Raw genomic sequence first — 19,321 nt, 5'->3', positions numbered from 1 at the left:
GCATTATTTACTTATTTTGACATGAAAGTCTAACAGTTCCGAGCATAACAATAGGTAACGCGTTTTAGCTATCAAACAGTTGTTACGCCTTACCGAACGAAAATTGGGAAGTACGCCATATATTTGTTACCTTATGCCTTTGATGCATTTGCGCGGGAAAGTGAGTAACAGTTGTATTTTGTCTGCGGAATTCAGGAGAAAATTCCGAACGTCGAAGCGTGCAGCCTATTGTTCTCGCCACAGCTTTTCCTATTTGAGTGTGCTTCCAGTATCTTTTTCTTCAGTTTCTGCTTTCTCATTTTATTATTCTGTTATGAATGGCTGCTTGGAATGGAAGGCAAATGTCTCTTTCTGAGCCCAGAAACTTCATGCTGAGCACGGACATGTAATTATTCTGTGTGGTAGTTTTGTTTTACATTTTTTTCGTGAAGACATGTTTAAACAAATGCACTTTATACGGGGCTTTTAAGGTTACTTACTTTGTTCCTGGAATGGTTTGTGTAATTTTTTAGAGCCCAGCAGTATCCACGGCAGCCATCGCCACTGCTGTTAGGTTGCACTGATAATAATAATAATAACAATAATAATAGTAATAGTTGGTTCACTACAAAAGTAAGGCGCAGTATCTGTAACACTTGTTCTGTGGACACGTGACCCGCGCCATAAAGGAAGGGAGGAAGGTGAGATTGAAAGCGGAAAGAGAGAAAAGGGTGCCTTAGTGGAGGGCTCCGGAGTAATTTCCACTACCTGGGGATCATTAAAGTGCATAGGCATCGCACAGCATACGGACGCCACTTAGTTTCGCCTCCGTCGAAACGAATTGGCGTCTATGTGCTGTGCGATGTCATTGCACGTTAAAGATCCCCAGGTGGTCAAAGGCTTCATTGAAGTTCGTAATTACACAGACTAAACTGCCGCCACGGGTCTTGTGTTTCAGGAAGTGGTGGTGTCAGGAGGCGCTGACAGAGGTGTCGGTATAACTTTTCACGTGGGCTTGTCCTTTAGTAATTTGTTTAGTTTTGCGGCCGTTGGACACCACATTACTTCGTACCTTTGTTTCGCTTCGGAGGAACCGCTTGTATCAACACAAAAATACTTTTTCACACAACTCATTTAAGCGCGCAGTGTATCATGAAGGTTTGTGCTCGTCACCACCGAGAATTAAACAAGGACGGTGCATAATAATCTTTCCCAGCAGCGAAGGTAACGGCTGGGGATGGGCGGTAAAGGTGACGAATTGAATGGGCCTGTACGGGTATGACTAAAGCTGGGAGGGAAGGCCAAGTGACTATACATTCAGATATACGCTTGTAGCTTCATTTACTGGCCCTTTAACAACCATCCGCAGTTGCGATCTTGGCTGCCGAGGTGCGGGGGTCTTGTCTATCTCGACATTGACGGTCTTCGCCGCAGCTTCGCCCCGGCGGTGGTTCGCCACAACAGGGAAAAGCACCATTCTCTTCGTGCGGCCAAACTTAAGTTGGCCTTCATCTACACACGGCCTCATATGTTCTTTAAGAAACTTGGGCGCCTAGTCTCTTTTTCTTTGAAAACTTTAAATGGACTGCATAATATATAGAGCGGCAGGCATTTTGTTCGGTAACAAGTGCCGAGCACGTTTTCTGCTTTCGCCACCTGTGATTTGCGCGCTTCTTTTCGCGTAAGGATGCACCCCAATAAGGAATTCATTTTAGAAAAAAATTTATATGATTATTTGATGACGAAAATCCAGTCATCGCTGCCGGATTGGAAAGAACGCTATGGCAGTTAATAGGCTCGGGCTACTTTGTTCGACGTTTGAAATAAATGTTCGTGTTCTTTGTTTTCCAGAAGGAAGAACTTCAGGCAACCCCAGTTTTTTATTTTTTTGCTGAACAACAGATATGAATTCTCTATGAAGTCTGGGAATATAGTAATTTCTTGTATTAGACTACAACCAAAAGAAAGCGACCTCGCCCTTAATTTGCTGCCATTTCACTGGGGTATCCTCGATATACGGTACTATTTGCACCATTAAGTGCTACCCCACTGCAATGCCTTGCCACTAATATGAGCTCTTCTCGTCCTTCAAGGCTACTAAAAATACCTTTTATTCCACAAGATATAGAATTATTCATCGCTTATATGATGCACGCGGAAGTTCTCAGATATTGTACATATACCTGCCGGGAGCTTTTAGCAGAGTAATGCTATCATCTGATCTAATATGACGAAACTGTTCGCAATTTATTTCAACAAAGGTTAAAATCTGATTCATAAATACCACTTAGGTAGACATTATAACAAAAAAAGCTTTTGGTATAATATTACATTTAGCATTGTAAAGCTACTTACGTTTCCCATGTATGCGACTTCAGGGCGGATAAGGGTAGAAGAGGGGAAGGTGGTTACCCAGTACGAAGGGAAGCAAAATAAGCATTGAGGGGTAGCCCTGGCTCTCAAGCTAAGGCAAAGTTTCGACAAAGGGAGTTGCCTTCATGTGGGCATTGGTAGTTTGCGAACTAAAAGTCCCCCTTAACCCTTATTTGTACCTCTGTCATTCAGTGAATATAGTTACATAATATCACTGTCGTTCTGTGTGGTTTTATATGAAACTTCTAAGCTCTGTGAAAGTCACTGTACTTGTGGCGAACAGTTATTTTTACCTCGACTCGTCCTATACGCTGTATTCGAGAATCTTAGATCGCAAAGCAGTCTACATACACGTGTTCAAAGCTGAGGAGTAGTTTGGGCATGGTGATCTTCCCTTACCTCTAGCCCTTTCACAAATATGTTTATGTGACCCAAAAGTTAATTTATTGAATCTTTTTTTTTGCAACGAATGCTACGCTGCTCTAGTTTTTCAAGCCGTTGGCGTGGCAGCGTGGCACCATGTGCTGTTACCTAGCAACTGTCACGTGGTATAGATGGAGAGCTTGGCTAGGAGTTGGTGGAGAAAAGAAGAATAAGAGGAGAAAGAAAAAGGAAAAAAAAAAGAAAAAGAAGTAACATAGTTGCCAGGACAGAAGGATCGTTCGAGCATTGTGATGGTGGCACATGAAATCCGGGTTTCCGAGGATACATTCACTGCAACACTCACAGCTTTGGCTCTTTCACAGGCTCAAGCCATGCTTAAACATCCACAAAAGTTTTATTTTTAGCATAAAAGTATACAGTGAAAATGATCATGATGTTAATCATCATGCCGTTAGCAATGTTTTCTGTTTTCTCTACAAGGTCACATCTGCGCGACAAAAATAAAGATCTCCGTAAATGTCATATCAATGTCTGCGTTTGATCCCTATCCATAACATAAGTTCCAGTAGCACCATACTAAATGCGAATGACATTGACCTTAAAGCCAGGGGACACATAAACATGTCTGCCTTGCCTTAGAAAATGACATCTTTGCGAAATCTTATAACTAAATTGTTGAATAAAACTTTCTGAAGCTTTCCCGAGCTTTACTTTTCTGAAAGTTAGCACTTCTGCAAGTTAGTCGGCTTCTTGGACATGTGCCATTTTTGTCCCAATTGTTGACAAGTTCGTAGTGCATGAGCTGTTGAAGGAAGCTTTATTATTGATTTTTATGCTCTGGTGGACGACGAAGAAAGGTGAAAACCTAACATTTCTAGTGGTGTTTGCTTTTTTTGTTTAACTTTATTGGCACTTATGACACGTAGTTTTAGGCCCTATAAATAAACTTGGGTTTATCCAATTTCACCGGGAACGTTTTATTCCGCCACCCATCGTAGTAAAGATAAATCGCCAGGATGCTCAAGATCGTTGCCTTCCTCTTAGTCTTGACCATCGGTATGAAATTTTAGCAGTTTTCGTCAAACATGTTTGAAAACGTTTTCCTTGCATGCTACTTCGTTTTGTTTTTAGAATCTCGGTGTACAGCAAGGCACCTAAGCAAATGCGAATGCCTTAACAGTTTTTAGAAATTGATCTTTACGTGCTTAGAAATGCATTCATTGCAATAATTCCTACATATTCGCCACAATATATGTAACAGTTTTATGGTGAGGAATACCTTCCATCGAGTTCAGGAATATGAGGATGTTAGGACAAAGACTTCTTCTCTACTTATCATTTCACATTGTTTGCACTTTGCTCTTCGTTAAAACTAAATAATTCTTATGATAGTTCAAATGTTTACTTCCCCATCTAAATATTTTCTAACATAACGATAGCAATCTTACCCGTTTAGGCGCATCCCTGGCAGCGTCTTCAAAGAGTCGATTTTCTTGCCCTCCACTTAGGTTCGTTCTGACGGCATTTTTCACGCTTCAAATAAAATATTTATATAATATTGACACATGCCATTCATAGACGATGAAGATTTGAACAGGCGATTCAGAAAAGACGACGAAGCAATACGGTGCTGCGCTTTTGTGCTGCCTTGACTGGCTGTTGGTTTTCTTCATCGAAATGGGCGAGAATTGGGGGTTTGTATAGGCGGCTTCTAAGCTCCTGGAAGGCTTGCTCTTGATCGTCTCCCCACAGGAAGGGTATGTCATCTCTGGTTAGTGCTGTCAGTGGTTCAGCTATCTTAGAAAAATCTTTGACGAAGCGTCGATAGTACGAACAAAGACCTAGAAATCGTCGAAGTGCCTTTTTGTCGGTGGGACGTGGAAAATTTGACACTGCGGTAGTCTACTCGGGATCAGGGAGAACGCCCTGTGCACTGACAGCATGGCCGAGGAAGCGTAGTTCTTTGAAAGCAAAGTGGCATTTCTCAGGCTTGATCGTTAGTTGCGCGCCTTTGAGTGCTTGAAGCACGATGCGCAACCTGTCGAAGTGTTGCTCGAAAGTAGGCGAGAAAATAACATCTAAGTACACCAAGCACGACTGCCACTTGAGACCTAATAAAACCGTGTCCATCATACGTTGGAACGTGGCCGGTGCAGAGCAAAGACCAACCAGAAGCACCTTAAACTCGTATAGGCCGTCGGGCGTCACAAATGTAGTCTTCTCTCTGTCTCTCTGATCCACTTCGATTTGCCAGTATCCGCTTTTGAGGTCTAATGAGGAGAAGTACCTGGCATCGCGTAGTCGGTCGAGGGCATCATCAATCCTGGGCAGCGGATAGACGTCCTTTTTGGTCATGTTATTTAACTTTCGGTAATCGACACAGAATCTCAAGGTGCCATCTTTCTTTTTGACTAGGACCACTGGCGACGCCCATGGGCTCGTCGAAGGCTGGATTACGTCGTCCGCAAGCATTTCATCCACTTGCGTTTTAATGGCGTCACGTTCCTTAGGAGAAACCCGGTACGGGCGCTGGCATACCGGTAACGTGGTCTCATCGGTGATAATGCGGTGCTTGGCGACAGGAGTACGACCGACCTTCGAGCCTGTGGCGAAGCAGTCTGCGAAATCGCCCAGAAGAGCCGAGAGAAGATTCCTTTGATCGGGCCTCAAGTCGGGGCTAATTTTAACGGTTTGCAGAGCTTGACAAGGTGCGGCCTCTTCTTTAGGGTTCGTTCCGGCGGTGCATAAAAGAGGTAAGGCAGTAACATCGTGAAGGACGGCAACAGCCGTGTCCTTGGCGAGATGCCGCATCTCCTTAGCAAAATTTGTCAGGAGGACAGTAGCACAACTGTTCTGGAGTTGTACGAGTCCTCGAGCAACGGCTAATTCCTTCTCGAGTAGTAGCGGAAGGTGCACATCCGCGATGCCCTCGTAATCGTGGAACAAATCATGCTTTACAAGAACCAGCACACTAGAACGTGCCGGAACCCTCACGTCATCGTCGACTATACGCAAAACGTTCAGATCCGGATCTTCGTTTTCAATGCGCGCCACGGCTCGTTTCGTCGAAAAAGAAACACGCGCTTCTTTCAAGTCAATGACAGCGCCGTTGGTCTGCAGGAAGTCTAGACCAAGGATCAAGTCTTTCGAACACTCAAGCAGCACGATAAATTCTCCGACATACACAAAACCACGGATGCCGACCCGCGCTGTGCACTTGCCTGCAGGTTCAATCAAGTGACTTCCCGCCGTACGAATTTTAGGGCCGGACCAATTTGTCAAAACTTTCTTCAATTCTCGGGCGAGACCACGGCTCATTACAGAATAATCGGCACCAGTGTCGAGTAACGCGGTGACATCCACTCCATCAATCGTTACACACAAATCAGAGGTAGTATGCCGGATGCTGTCGCTACCTGACACATGTGAAATCTCGTCGGGTCGGCCTAACGATGACGGAGGATTTTCACATTTCCCGACATCAGCGACCCTGCCTCCGAAGGCCGCTGGTATTAGTTTTCCCGGCCAGGGCTGGGAGAGCGGCGTCGGTAAGAGTGGGGACTTGTCGAACGGTTGCTCGTCGGGGACGTAGGCCGACGCTCTTGGTAACCGGATGTGACGGGGTACTGTCGCGCTGCAAGGTCGCTTGCAATCTCAGTAGGCCGTTCTGCATTCCGAGGGTAGAGGCCCTCCGAGGCGAAACCCCGCATGTTGACGCGGCGGTACGGGCACGCCCGGTAAAGGTGACTGGCTTCACCGCAACGATAGCACAGGGGCCGACGATCCCGGGGCTGCCATACTTGACTTTTACGGGGTGGCTGGTAGATTGGCGGTGGGGAGTAGCGAGGCTGCATGCGGCTGCATGCGAGGTGCTCCATGCGGGGACCCTGCGGCTCCATTGCTGGAGCTGCGGCGTTGATACTATGGTCTGGCGGGGGAGCCTTACTCAGGACTGACGCGTAGGTGGGCCTCGCGTCAAACGTCTGGTGAGGAACGCGCTGCTGGGGAACAACGTCAGCAACTTGCTGAGCTGCCATACGCACCTCGTCCCGGACGACTTCAGCCAATGAAGGAAAAGATGCTGTGTTGCAAGGCATCCGGAGCGCTTGCAGTTCCTCCCGCACGACAGAACGGATGAGATTGCGTAGTGAGTCCATGTCACTGCCGACATGTATAGGGGGTGCGTCGGACCTAATGATGTTCACGTCACGGTTGTACTGACGGGCTCGGTGTTGCAGCGTTGTCTACATGGTCGCCGCCTCGCTCAGAAACTCCGCCACAGTGCGTGGTGGACTGCGCACCAATCCCGCGAAAAGTTCTTGTTTAACGCCCCGCATCAGGTGACGCAGCTTCTCATCTTCTGACATTTGTGGGTCTGCACGGTTGAAAAGGCGTGTCATGTCCTCAAAGGACATACGCACGCTCTCGTTCTGGCGCTGAATGCGCGAGTGTAGCGCAGCTTCTGCTCGCTTCCGGCGGTCGGCGCTAGGAAGCGTGGCTTTGAAATCACGACAGAAGGCTGCCCAGGATGGGAAGGAAGCCTCATGGTTTTCAAACCATGTCCGTGCAGACTCTTCAAGAGCGAAGAACACGTTGTGGAGGTTACGCTAATCAGTCCACCCGTTGTAACGAGCAACTCGCTCGTAGTTCTCAAGCCAGTCCTCGGCGTCCTCGAACACGTCGCCATGAAAAGAGGGGGGTGTTCGCGGCTGATGACACAGAATGTGGGTGGGAAGCCTGCTCTCAGATGTCATTGCAGCAGGTTCTACGGCCGTCTGAGGGTGCGTCGTCCTGGTAGCGGCCGGAAGGGGTCCAAATTCAGGGGGCTCTCCACGTAGGCGGCGGCCGAGGCGTTGATGGAAGGGGGTAAGCTCCGTATTGACAGGTTGATTATGCAGGACTGGATCGATACCTGGCTATTCCTCCACCAGATTTGTAACGTAACGTTACAGAGAAGGCGCTCTGGCACTCTGGCACCAAAAAACACGAACAGCCAGTCAAGGCAGCACAAAAACTCAGCACCGTATTGCTTCAACGTGTTTTCCGAATCGCCCGTTCAAATCTTCGTCGTCTATGAATGGCATGTGTCAATATATACCTAAACAGATATACTCTTTTAAGTGCACTTCGCAAAGTAAAGCATTTGAATTATATGTTGCTGTAGGTTTCGACTCCATATTCTTGAGACTGTAGCACCAGTGAAGATTTTGTGATCGCAGAAAATGAATATAAAAATGGCAGAATTTTTCCCCGAATTGCGGTGTAAAGGTTTTTTTAAATGAAAACCTTTACGAGCAGCCCCTCCTTTTTCGCTTTTCTTGGTTGCACGGGGAAGCGGATTGATATGTAGCTGCTTAAGCACTCACTGTGTACATATTATGTTTCGTGTATTTCTTTTATTAGCCCGTGTCACTCATGCTACGAGGGTTACTGCAGTGGAGGGCTTCGGGTGATTGAGAACACCCAGTATATTTTACCTTGCACTGACTTCGCACGGTACAACGCCTTTCCGCGTTTTTTCTGCATCGAAACGAGGCTGCCTCAGTCGGAATAGAAGTCCGGCCTGCTGCTTCAGCAGTCGAGTGCCCTACCCACTGAGCCAGTGCATTCCATCGCCCTCTTAACATCTAAAATACTATTCTATGGACACATAGTCCATTTATGGACGCGATATCAATGTAAGCATCATAACAGAAAAAAAAACGCAATTATGAAAATAAATGTTTCTAAAATTCGTTGATTGTTTTCCATGCATCCTCGTAGTTGGCACCATCACTGATTATTTAAGTGGCCGAGCCTCAGTCGGCACCTGCGCTTCTTTGTGTGTAAATGTGCTTACGAACCTCTACGTATCAGATATAAATCGAGCCATATGCAAGGCCGGGTTTATGTACCTCGCATAAGATATCCCAAAAATGTGTAAGCGAATATCGAAATCTGTCGCTGAACGAAGATTGGATGGCTGCACAGTCTCAGCACGTGCTCCTAGTACAGCGACCGAGGTGGGAAAGATGACCTAGTCTTTCTGGGACCATTCACCAGCTACTCCGCTTGTTACAGGGCAAATTAAGTTATCGAATGTGTCCTGATTTAACGACATACTGTGTTCAACAGAGACATTTTCTGCTATTCATTCATCTGTCTTTCAATCCATTCTACATCCATCCATTCTTCCATCCATAGCACTCGACAAAATATCCTTTTTTCTCTTCTAATATTTTTCCTCTCATCTGCCCATGTCCATCTCCAATGCCAATGCAGCACAAGGTGGACTATGAAGTGGGGCCCTGGTGCGTCCGATGTGGGCATTGCAAGCCAGCCTCGGCTGGCACGATGCGGGTGCTGCAATGGGGCAGACGTGATCTTGAAGTGGGCTGTCGACAAACGCCCCAATGAGCCCTACTTGATGTCAATGCAGGCTCTTCCACTCCTCCCGAATTCCCATATCTGTATGTCGCGCCAACTCCCCCTATGATCCTACTTTAGGTAGATTTGAGCAGCCGCCCTTGATGAAGATTTATTTTTGATGTTGGTCAACTCCTCAGATCAAGACATAGGAACTTTGCGGTTTCTATAGCGGCAACCCGAACTTGGACTAGCCCGAACCATAGGGGTACAATGCAGATAATTTTTGGGCAGCCCTAGAATAAATGTCTCCACTGAATGTGTACAGGCATTATTAAAAAATTATTTTCTACATGTGTGCCCTTTCTAAACAGCTACGATATGAAATTTCATAATAATTTCACTGGATGAATCTAGCGTAAGTGACTTAATATTCCAGCTTGCTCATACGGCGAAATTGTGTGTCCTGGACGGTCCGGGGTGACCACTTAGGCAGCAAAACTTAGCATTGTGTATGTTCCAGTCTCAGCGCAATATATGTAAGCAGTAGAGCCAAAGCTATGAAATATTTCCTGACCCTAAAGATGCTAACAATTGTTATACAAACCATCTACAATAGTAACTTAGGCCAACGTCTAATACAAATCAAGGATGCAAACAATGCGTTCACAGTAGTATGCTGAGCATCCCGCTGTTATCAGCTCCGCTACAGCCAATGAGGACACACAGAAGCACTTATTTGGCAGCGCCACTTGGCCGAGCGCTATTAATCGCGTCAAGAGCGCATAATTAGGGTGCGTCAAATATAATTATTAAAACATCTGATAAACATGCGGACGCGTGTGTTTCTACCCCTCAGAAGGCCCATGTTGGACTTAAACCAGTTTTGTGTGGGCAGCCAGAATTAGGCTGGGAATCGTTTTTGATCCTAGATCCCACTTGACGCTCCAGCACACCTGCAAAATCCCGCCCGCCTTCAAGCCTATATTTAGGTTGGACCTGACTTCAAATAGCCCACGAAGTACCTTTGTGGTCTGGATGCCGGAATGTGCTGTGCGTTAGGCCGAGTAAAGCGGCTACGGGACCCATATAGCGGGGGTAATGATAAGCTCAAGTGGAGCTTGCCTACTTTCTGCCCCATTGGGGGATGATGCAGCTATTATGATGGTTGAGCCAGCCCTAGTTACCTACACTGCGACCTCACGTTCTATGCTACCTGTGCGGCGTCTCCTAACTTCCCTTTCGCAGCTAAGCAGTTTGCCTCTTATATTTCTCTATTTCCTTTCAAAGCGCTACCAATCCAAGTTTCAAAGCTTGCAGAATGGGCTTTCGTATTGGTGAGATGAAAGTCCGCATCTGCTGGAAATTCAAATGAAGCACGGGAACCACGAAAAATGAATTTTCAGGGCGAAGTGGTTAAGCATGAATTCAGCGAGAGTCCGGGGGCGCTTTTAGCAGGTTAGAATCTTTCCCTGCCAATCAAGTTGCAAAATTGTAGCGTTGATTCATCCATAAAGCATTTACGATCAACCGAGGAGAAGAAGAAATGGACATGGGCAGGACATGTAGTGCGAAGAGAGGATAACCGATGGTCGCCGAGGGTAACAAACTGGACTCCAAGGGAAGGAAAGCGTAGCAGGCGGCGGCAGAAAGTTAGGTGGGCGGATGAGATTAAGAAGTTCGCAGGGGTCAAGTGGATGCAGCTAGCACAGAACCGGGTTAAGTGGAGAAATATGGGAGAGGCCTTCGCCCTGCAGTGGGTATAATCAGGATGATGATGATGATGATGATGATGATGATGAGGAGGACTTCTAATAATATTACCAGCGCTCCTGGTGCGAAGAGATACAGCCGCTGCCTATTCCCCAATGTTGAATTTTGAATGAAGTCAAGCTTATAAATGCTTTTAGTTTGAAGAGTATGGTGGTATTTTGGGACGCACCCGGTGGAATAATTTACAACCTAGTTCATTTCGAGGCTGGCACTTGAGCAGGTCGCCACGTTTGCGATTCAAATGTATTCGATTGCGGCTAAAAACCAGAACAGTGGGCCGATTTTGTGCACGTTTTGCGGAGGTCCGGACGCAGGATTAGAAGACACACACACACACACACACACACACACACACACACACACACACACACACACACACACACACACACACACACACACACACACACACACACACACACACACACACACACACACACACACACACACACACACACACACACACACACACACACACACACACACACACACACACACACACACACACACACACACACACACACACACACACACACACACACACACACACACACACACACACACACACACACACACACACACACACACACACACACACACACACACACACACACACACACACACACACACACACACACACACACACACACACACACACACACACACACACACACACACACACACACACACGCACGCACGCACGCACGCACGCACGCACGCACGCACGCGCACACACACACACACACACACACACACACACACACACACACACACACACACACACACACACACACACACACAACATGTACACCACGCGGATGTGTGTATCGCACTTCTGACATGTGCTCCATAGGTTCCTGTTGCAGTAAAGCTAGCCTTGCTGCTTGCATGCGGACATCTCGTCTCCATACAGTGATGTCTATTTTGCGCGAAATATATTTTAGAACCATGCACTACCAACAAACCCAGACCCCCAGAGTGTATTACGTGGACGCCGTTCGAAGCAATATGAACGTGGCTGGCACAGAAGAAGCCACAGGAAAATATGGTAGCCAGTACTTCTCCCAAAACGACAAGTGAAGCACATTTTCTATTTCAAATGTTTGAGCAAATACTTCACCTTAGAGAGCAAAAAGGTACCATCTATAAGGTCATGTAGTATTATCCAAATTCACAACGAAATGTCTGTCAGGTATAAGAGGTGTACTTTGCTGATTTATTACATCTACCACAAAAACGTGTGGTGGTTAAACCACCTAGCGTTCCTCATTCGAGTGTCGAGCGTTGGCTCAAATCATGGGAGAGTGAGAGGGATGAGACCACTTACCGTGTTTAAATCGAGCTGGAACACAGGCGGTTGCAGATTTCGCTTACGTATCCAAACGGATTGTCTGTAAAGCAATGATGGAAGCGGGAGGTGGCGGTCTTGGATACAGCGGGACTGCCAGCTTTCACTGCTGAAATAGAATCCGGGCACTGTCATTTATTTTATTTTCTACACTTATCTTATTCCGCGTTTCTCCCCGCAGCTGTGTTTTGTACGCAGAGTAGCATGTCAGCGAGTCCTAAACGCCGGCTAAATTCTCTCGCTCTCTCTCTTTCTCTCTCTCTACAGAGCGAAAGTTCGAATAATCAATGTCAGACGTGGTTTTCTGTTTCTGTAGTTAAACCACTTTATTGTTCGACTCGAACATCAGGGAAACTCAGCGGAAGCAGTAGTCCCAGCTTGCGGCTCTTGCATGGCTGTCTTGTAGAGAATTCGTAGAGGAAATTTCGAAAGAGGAGGCCCCATGAGTTGAGCCACGTATTTAGCGGCTGCGAGGTAGGAAAAAATATAGAGAGGGGGCTTGAAGACTGTATAACAATGTATCAGACATGCATATTTGGGGAGATAGGCCTCGCTGCAAATAAAGTTTGGCAGGTGTATGAAGAAGCCGCAGCACGTGTGTGAAGCAAAAGACGAAGTAAAGCAGAAAAGGAAAAACGAGCGTTGCTGGCTTCTGGCGCGCCGCCTCAAGTCAAATAGCTAGCTGTTTCTTTATCCTCTGGTGCTTAATTGTTTTCCCATGTCAGATTTAGCCTGTTAATTGCTCATTTACTTTTTAATAATGTTCCTGTTACATGTTTTTTTACACCGACCTCCCCTCCCCCCCCCCCTGTAATACCCTCGAATGAGGGCCTTTAGGGGTATGTTGAATAAATAAATAAATAAATGCTCTAAGTAAGTATTCAGAGACTTGGAATGGGAGCAGTTAGGGATAAGGGTAGATGGAGAATACCTCAGTAATCTGCGATTTGCTGATGACATTGCCTTGCTAAGCAACTCGGGAGATGAACTGCAAATAATGATTGATGACCTAGACAGGAAAAGTAGAAAGGTAGGCTTGAAAATCAATATGCAGAAGACTAAGGTAATGTTCAACAGCCTCGGGAAGGAACAGGAGTTTACATTAGGTAGCGAAATACTGGAAGTAGTAGGCGAATATATCTACTTAGGACAGGTAGTAACCGCAGATCCGGATCATGAAAAGGAAATAACAAGAAGAATAAGATTGGGATGGAGCGCATTTGGCAAGCACTCGCAGGTTATGACTAGCAGCTTACCGGTATCGCTCAAGAGGAAAGTATACAACAGTTGCATCTTGCCTGTACTCACCTATGGGGCTGAAACGTGGAGGCTAACCAAGAGAGTTCTACTTAAGTTGAGGACAACCCAGAGGGCTATGGAACGAAAAATGGTAGGGGTAACATTAAGAGATAGAAAGCGTGCAGAGTGGGTCAGAGAAATAACTCAATTTACCGACATTCTAGTGGAAATTAAGAAGAAGAAATGGACATGGGCAGGACATGTAGTGCGAAGAGAGGATAACCGATGGTCGCTGAGGGTAACAAACTGGATTCCAAGGGAAGGAAAGCGTAGCAGGGGGCGGCAGAAAGTTAGATGGGCGGATGAGATTAAGAAGTTCGCAAGGGTCAAGTGGATGCAGCTAGCACAGAACCGGGTTAAGTGGAGAGATATGGGAGAGGCCTTCGCCCTGCAGTGGGTAAAATCAGGCTGATGATGATGATGATGATGAAATGCTCTAAAATATAATTATAATGTATACCAAAGTATACCACACAGGGAGCACCATATAGGCGACCAAGGTGCATGTCTTAAGCACGTGACATTACCATAAGCTGACGTTCTCCATGACAAGATGTAATGTGACACCGACGCTGAACAGAACGCTACAGTCAAGGAGGGCCAAGATACATCGCTTCTTGAGATGAGCTCTTAAGCGCAGTTTCATATCGTGCCAGCCGCTTCCAATGAGAGAGAAGTGCAAGAACGATGTAAGAGGATTTCGCACTGGCCACACGCAGTACAGAATGTGATGAACTAAAGACGGGGAAGAAGAATGGGATATCTCCCTACCAGACTGAAGATGACCAAGAGTTAACGGACCCCAAGAATAACACCACATAACAGGCGCGTCTTGAGAAACGCGTTTATGCTTTATGCACCCTTTTTCAGACCTCTGGACATTAGCGATAAGAAACGGATTCGCTAAACGCCCCATAAGAGCCCTTATACGGCAACAAGACACCCAAAGGAGCTGTTATACTGCAAACAAACTCATGAAAAGCTGATTTATTGCGTCCGCCTTTAGCACTTTACCTTAAAAACATTACCTTATGAACAGCATTTGCTTAACACAGAGGGTGCACCACAAGGTGCCAACACTTAAGACATAGGTAACTCTTCCGAGCTATATTGGTCGCTACGACGGATGCTAGATAAAGGCAGCAGAACTGCGATTAGTTTTATAATTAATTAAATAGGTTGAATAACGTTTTAATTTTTTATTTTAGGAGGGATGTTACACTTGCATAATTGGAGCTTGTCCTCTATATAGTATAGCTGTGAAAACTAATTTTATTCAAAACATTTTAGCGTGTGTTACAAGGCCCAGAAATGTCAGCCTGATCGGCAGTTTCTTAACACTGTTACATAGAACCCTCCGTGCTGAGATTTCGTCACTTTGCTGGCTTGCCCATGGAGCTATATGAGCCCAGGGCGGTTAGTCGTCAATTTCGTTTCGTCCGCGATATCCATGCTAGCCGTCGCGTCAACACAAAATGCGCGTAATCACTGCGCTTGCAGTCCGTCCTCGAAGCGCGAATTGGCCTAGTGATCTACAACGGACACGCCAATGTGGCTCTGTTATTGTGCGAAGCTGCGTATCCGGTTGAAAGGTCAGTCTTGTAATTCCCGCGGCAATGTTTTGCATAAACTCTTTCATAAATGCTACACTAGTGGACGAGCTCTAATCCTGCAATTACAGCATACCCCATAATATATGATAACGCATTTAGTTAATTAGCGAACTGAAGCCTACTATCTGTTAACTAGTCTCCGCCGTAGCCCCTATGTTACACTGAGGGTTATAAGTAGTGAAAAGTAAGTTACCTTTTTTGAAGCGTGGACCTTCTAAAAAGACCTGGTATTTTAGTTTTGTCGCATCACAGCAGCCGAATCAGACGTCAAGGAGTCCTTTTATATGAGCTTGCATTTCTTCATGTATTTTTTTTTAAGTGTTTGACTTAGTAATTCCGGTCATGGTATTCAAAAAGCTCATTTCTGCAGCTCAATGAACTGCAGACACGTTTTTCAGGTACGGATGAAGGCGAAATGAATCCCAAAACCAAATAAGAAATTAGACAAAGCACTGCCGTGAATGCTATGCCAAGCGTTATTTTACTTTACTCAGTCACCGGCTCTTGTAAACAGCGGCTTCTACATAACACGGATGATGGCAAGCGGCCAATGTATAATAAAGGGACATCGCTCTTGTAAGCACAATCAATGTCTATTTCGGAAAAGAGGTCTTGAATATTTTACCGCAAGTGATGATCTGCAATTACATATTTTTTTCTCTAATTAGTTGCTGGTGAGCTTGATTACGACCAAAGCCACGACAGCCATGCTCCTAATGAAAACAGCGAGAACCAAGATGGCCAGGAGAGACCTACGGCTCATCCACGACTCCATAAGCAAGGAAATGAAAACCATGATTTTGTGGCAATACCCATTGAGCGCAAAGAGCAACCAAGTCAAAAAGTACCAATTTATAAGTATTATTTACACTTAAATTTTAACTCGTGCCTTCAGTGCGACGCAGATGACAGGGGTTATGGCTAGGTTGCTAGCCAAAAATCCTAATCGCCGGACATGTCGGCTTCTGCACTTCAATTTCAAAGTCTTTATCGTCAGACGCTGCACTCTTATGGAGTTTCCCAAGACTCAAGCTTTCCATTGAAAGCTTTGTGTAGTGAGCATTGCTTGTGGCATTTTCGTGCGTTCAGTTTGATACCTGAATCCTGTTTTGAATCAGCAGTTAATTCCACTTTATTTTCAATATTTTGATTCTAGAAACAACAAAAAGTGCGCGCTGGTATTTGAAAGCCAACAATCGCGATAAAATATGAACAATAAGGACAGTGTACACATTTTTCGCTTCGTAAAGTAATGAATGATGAATGTCGTATATTTCAGGTGGCTTCAAAAGTCAACGTCGGAAAAATAATTGGTAGTAAGTTAATATTTGTAACAGTTTAATGTTTATGCCTCAGAAGTTTTAAGTAAAACAATTTACTTCCATATTATTGAGCTATTGGTATCTGGGCATATATCGATTAGTACGTTACTGAGCTCACACGTGAATTTCACGTTTTAAATATTTCACAAGCATGTGATTGTGATGTTGGTATGTATTGATATGTGAGACGCCGCTCAAATGAGTGATAAGATGACGAAGTTTTAAAAGAAAGTCACATAGAGAGAGGAGAGAAAAAAGAGAAGTTATTTATGAATAGTCTACCACATATTGCTACTTTAGTATAGGTGGGCGTGTTAGACAGCAAAATTAAAATGGGTCACCTTACCTGAAAGCACTCGGTGGCGGTTGCAAAATATTTAATACAACCGGCAAAGGTTACGCCAGAATTTAAATTTATTGTTCAAAACCGTAGTTTCATTAGCGGTTGATGTATTAGTAACGCAATGCGTTCGAGCTGAAATGGTCCATTTTTTTGTAGAAGCAATACCTACTTACTTTCATAGCCATGGCGTCGCAGAAAAATATGTGTTCAATTTACGTAAATTAGCTTAAGATTTTCGCAATGCGTTTCTATCAGCATATATTATCTGCCAGATATGCGACGTATTTTTTCTTAATGTCTCACGGTCGCAAGCTTTTTGTGAAGTAATATTTTTGAATGCACTAGTAGGCCTGCTGACTAAGACAGCCAATTGTCAAAAACGTTGTGTTATGATAATGGGAGAGAGCTCAGGAATTTAACAGCGTATAAGCAATGCATTTACACACGCTGATTATAGGAAAAACTGATAAATTAATACGGCGCTGTTCAGGTGTCCACAGAAGCAAATGTGACAGATACTGCGCCTTTCCCTTCTTGTGAACCAATTAAAAAAAAAACGTTTTTGACATGACTGCAGCAGGCTTTTGTGGACAGCAGCGTCCTCCCGGCACAATTTTTATATTTACTGGGAAATGATAGAGCAGGGAGTATAATATTTTGCAGCTGGTTTTCTCTAGACTTGGGGCGCTGGTTTACGTTACACAAAAATGATGTTACCAATATATGTTTCCGTAAATATGCTCTAGTATTAAATAAATCGAAGTTGACTGGTTTCCCTGCTCGTGTATTTTTCTCCACAGGCAATGCTTAGCCCACCGACTCTGCGGAAAGAAAGGCATCTAGTTTCGTCGTAGGCACAGTATCAGAATGTTATGAACTGAATAAACTTGTCCTGCTCATGTGTATCGAATTGTGTTCTTTATATTTTCATCTTTACCTTTATAGGAACATATTTTAACAATCGGCACTTAAATCATTTTTTATTCATTTAGACGAGCGGTAGCTATATTTAGGCAAGTTCAGCAAGGTTACAGATTAGTTGTCCTGGTTTCTGCACCCAACTTTCACCTCACTAAGCCTGGCCTGCCATGGCGGTGATGAGTGAATGCTTGAAACAAGCATGATTGCCGCGCTTATTATTTCAAGGGTGGCGGCGCGAAGACGGCGAAGCGGCAGCTGCAGCGGTCCACATATTGGGAGCTCCCGACCCGAGCTGCATCACAAGCCACCGCCTGTTGGCGAAAGATTTATTCACCCCTGCATTCAGTCGGGATGGCCCATTGGCCCCAATTTGACAAGTCTCGCAACAGCGCCACGCGCATCACACCAGATGGCTGATGAGCGCGCAGTATGTCACATGGGGGGAGAGCGCCGCAAAAGTCCTGGCATCCGCTTTGCAACAGCTGTCGTAGCTGGCGCGCTCGCCTGGCCCTCGGATCGGGTACCGATACCGACATACAGTGGCTACAGCGACACGCAGAGCGCCAAGACTTCTTGTTGGCTTTGCACGGGTATGAGCTTGCGAGTGACCTGAGCGAGAGCGATATTCTGAGACGAGTTTTGCCAGTCGCACTCTTGTATCATGCCGCCCGGTAGTACATGTGGGTGGGCCAGAAAGTAAGCATAATGTCTGATTTGCGACGCTTGTTCAGGGAGGAGTTCGTTCCGTATGACTACAAACAGTTATTGCTAGAACTGGAGCTGCGGACACAGGCACCTGATGAATCGCTTGTCGAGTTCGTACGACCGATACAAGAATTTTACGAGTACGCCAGGCCCAGAAGCTTCGCATTAGGAGTGAATGGAACGCGTCCTCCGCCAGTGCAATTCCACATTCGCCCTTTACTTGGGTAGCTTTTGATGCAGTGACCTGAGCGAGCTGAGCGAGTGAGTGAGTGAGTGAGTGAGTGAGTGAGTGAGTGAGTGAGTGAGTGAGTGAGTGAGTGAGTGAGTGAGTGAGTGAGTGAGTGAGTGAGTGAGTGAGTGAGTGAGTGAGTGAGTGCGCGTATATTTTTGCATCAAGGAGCGAGTGCGAAACGGACGAGCGAAGGGAGCGGACGCGTCCAAGACGCCAGACGGACCTTGAGGTTAACTATGCTGTTACATGGTCGCGCGCGCACGGCCGAGGAAGACCGACGGAAAATCTCTCCAACAAACGGGTAACCCTTTGGTCCTGGCTGTTTCTGTGGTTCATTGTGGTCTAAGCTAGCGGGTGGCGGTTGGGCTCTGAGAGGGGAGCCGCAGACCCGTAGTGAACCCCACAGGAGATAGGACGCTTCACTGCTGAACGCAAGGGAATGGAATCGGATAACTGCCGTGGTGGCCTCGTATCAATTAAAGAGAAATTGAAAACGTCCACATCCGGTGGGTTGCCATATTACATAAAAAACAGCAGGTGGTCGATATTTTTCAGACCCTTCAACTCAACTTGCTTAGAGGCCGAGTTACTTTGGGATGTTAAATAATATAAATCAAACCAAACTAACAGTGCAAATGTGGCTCCTGTGCTCGCAACATTTTTAATGTCATCTATACGGCTTAGGAG

Source organism: Amblyomma maculatum, chromosome 10, assembly GCF_055883805.1.
Source record: "Amblyomma maculatum isolate TAMU_Amacu chromosome 10, ASM5588380v1, whole genome shotgun sequence".
Classification (NCBI taxonomy): Eukaryota; Metazoa; Arthropoda; class Arachnida; order Ixodida; family Ixodidae; genus Amblyomma; species Amblyomma maculatum.
The sequence above is the reverse complement of the archived record's forward strand: the minus strand, read 5'-3'. Positions refer to the sequence as shown.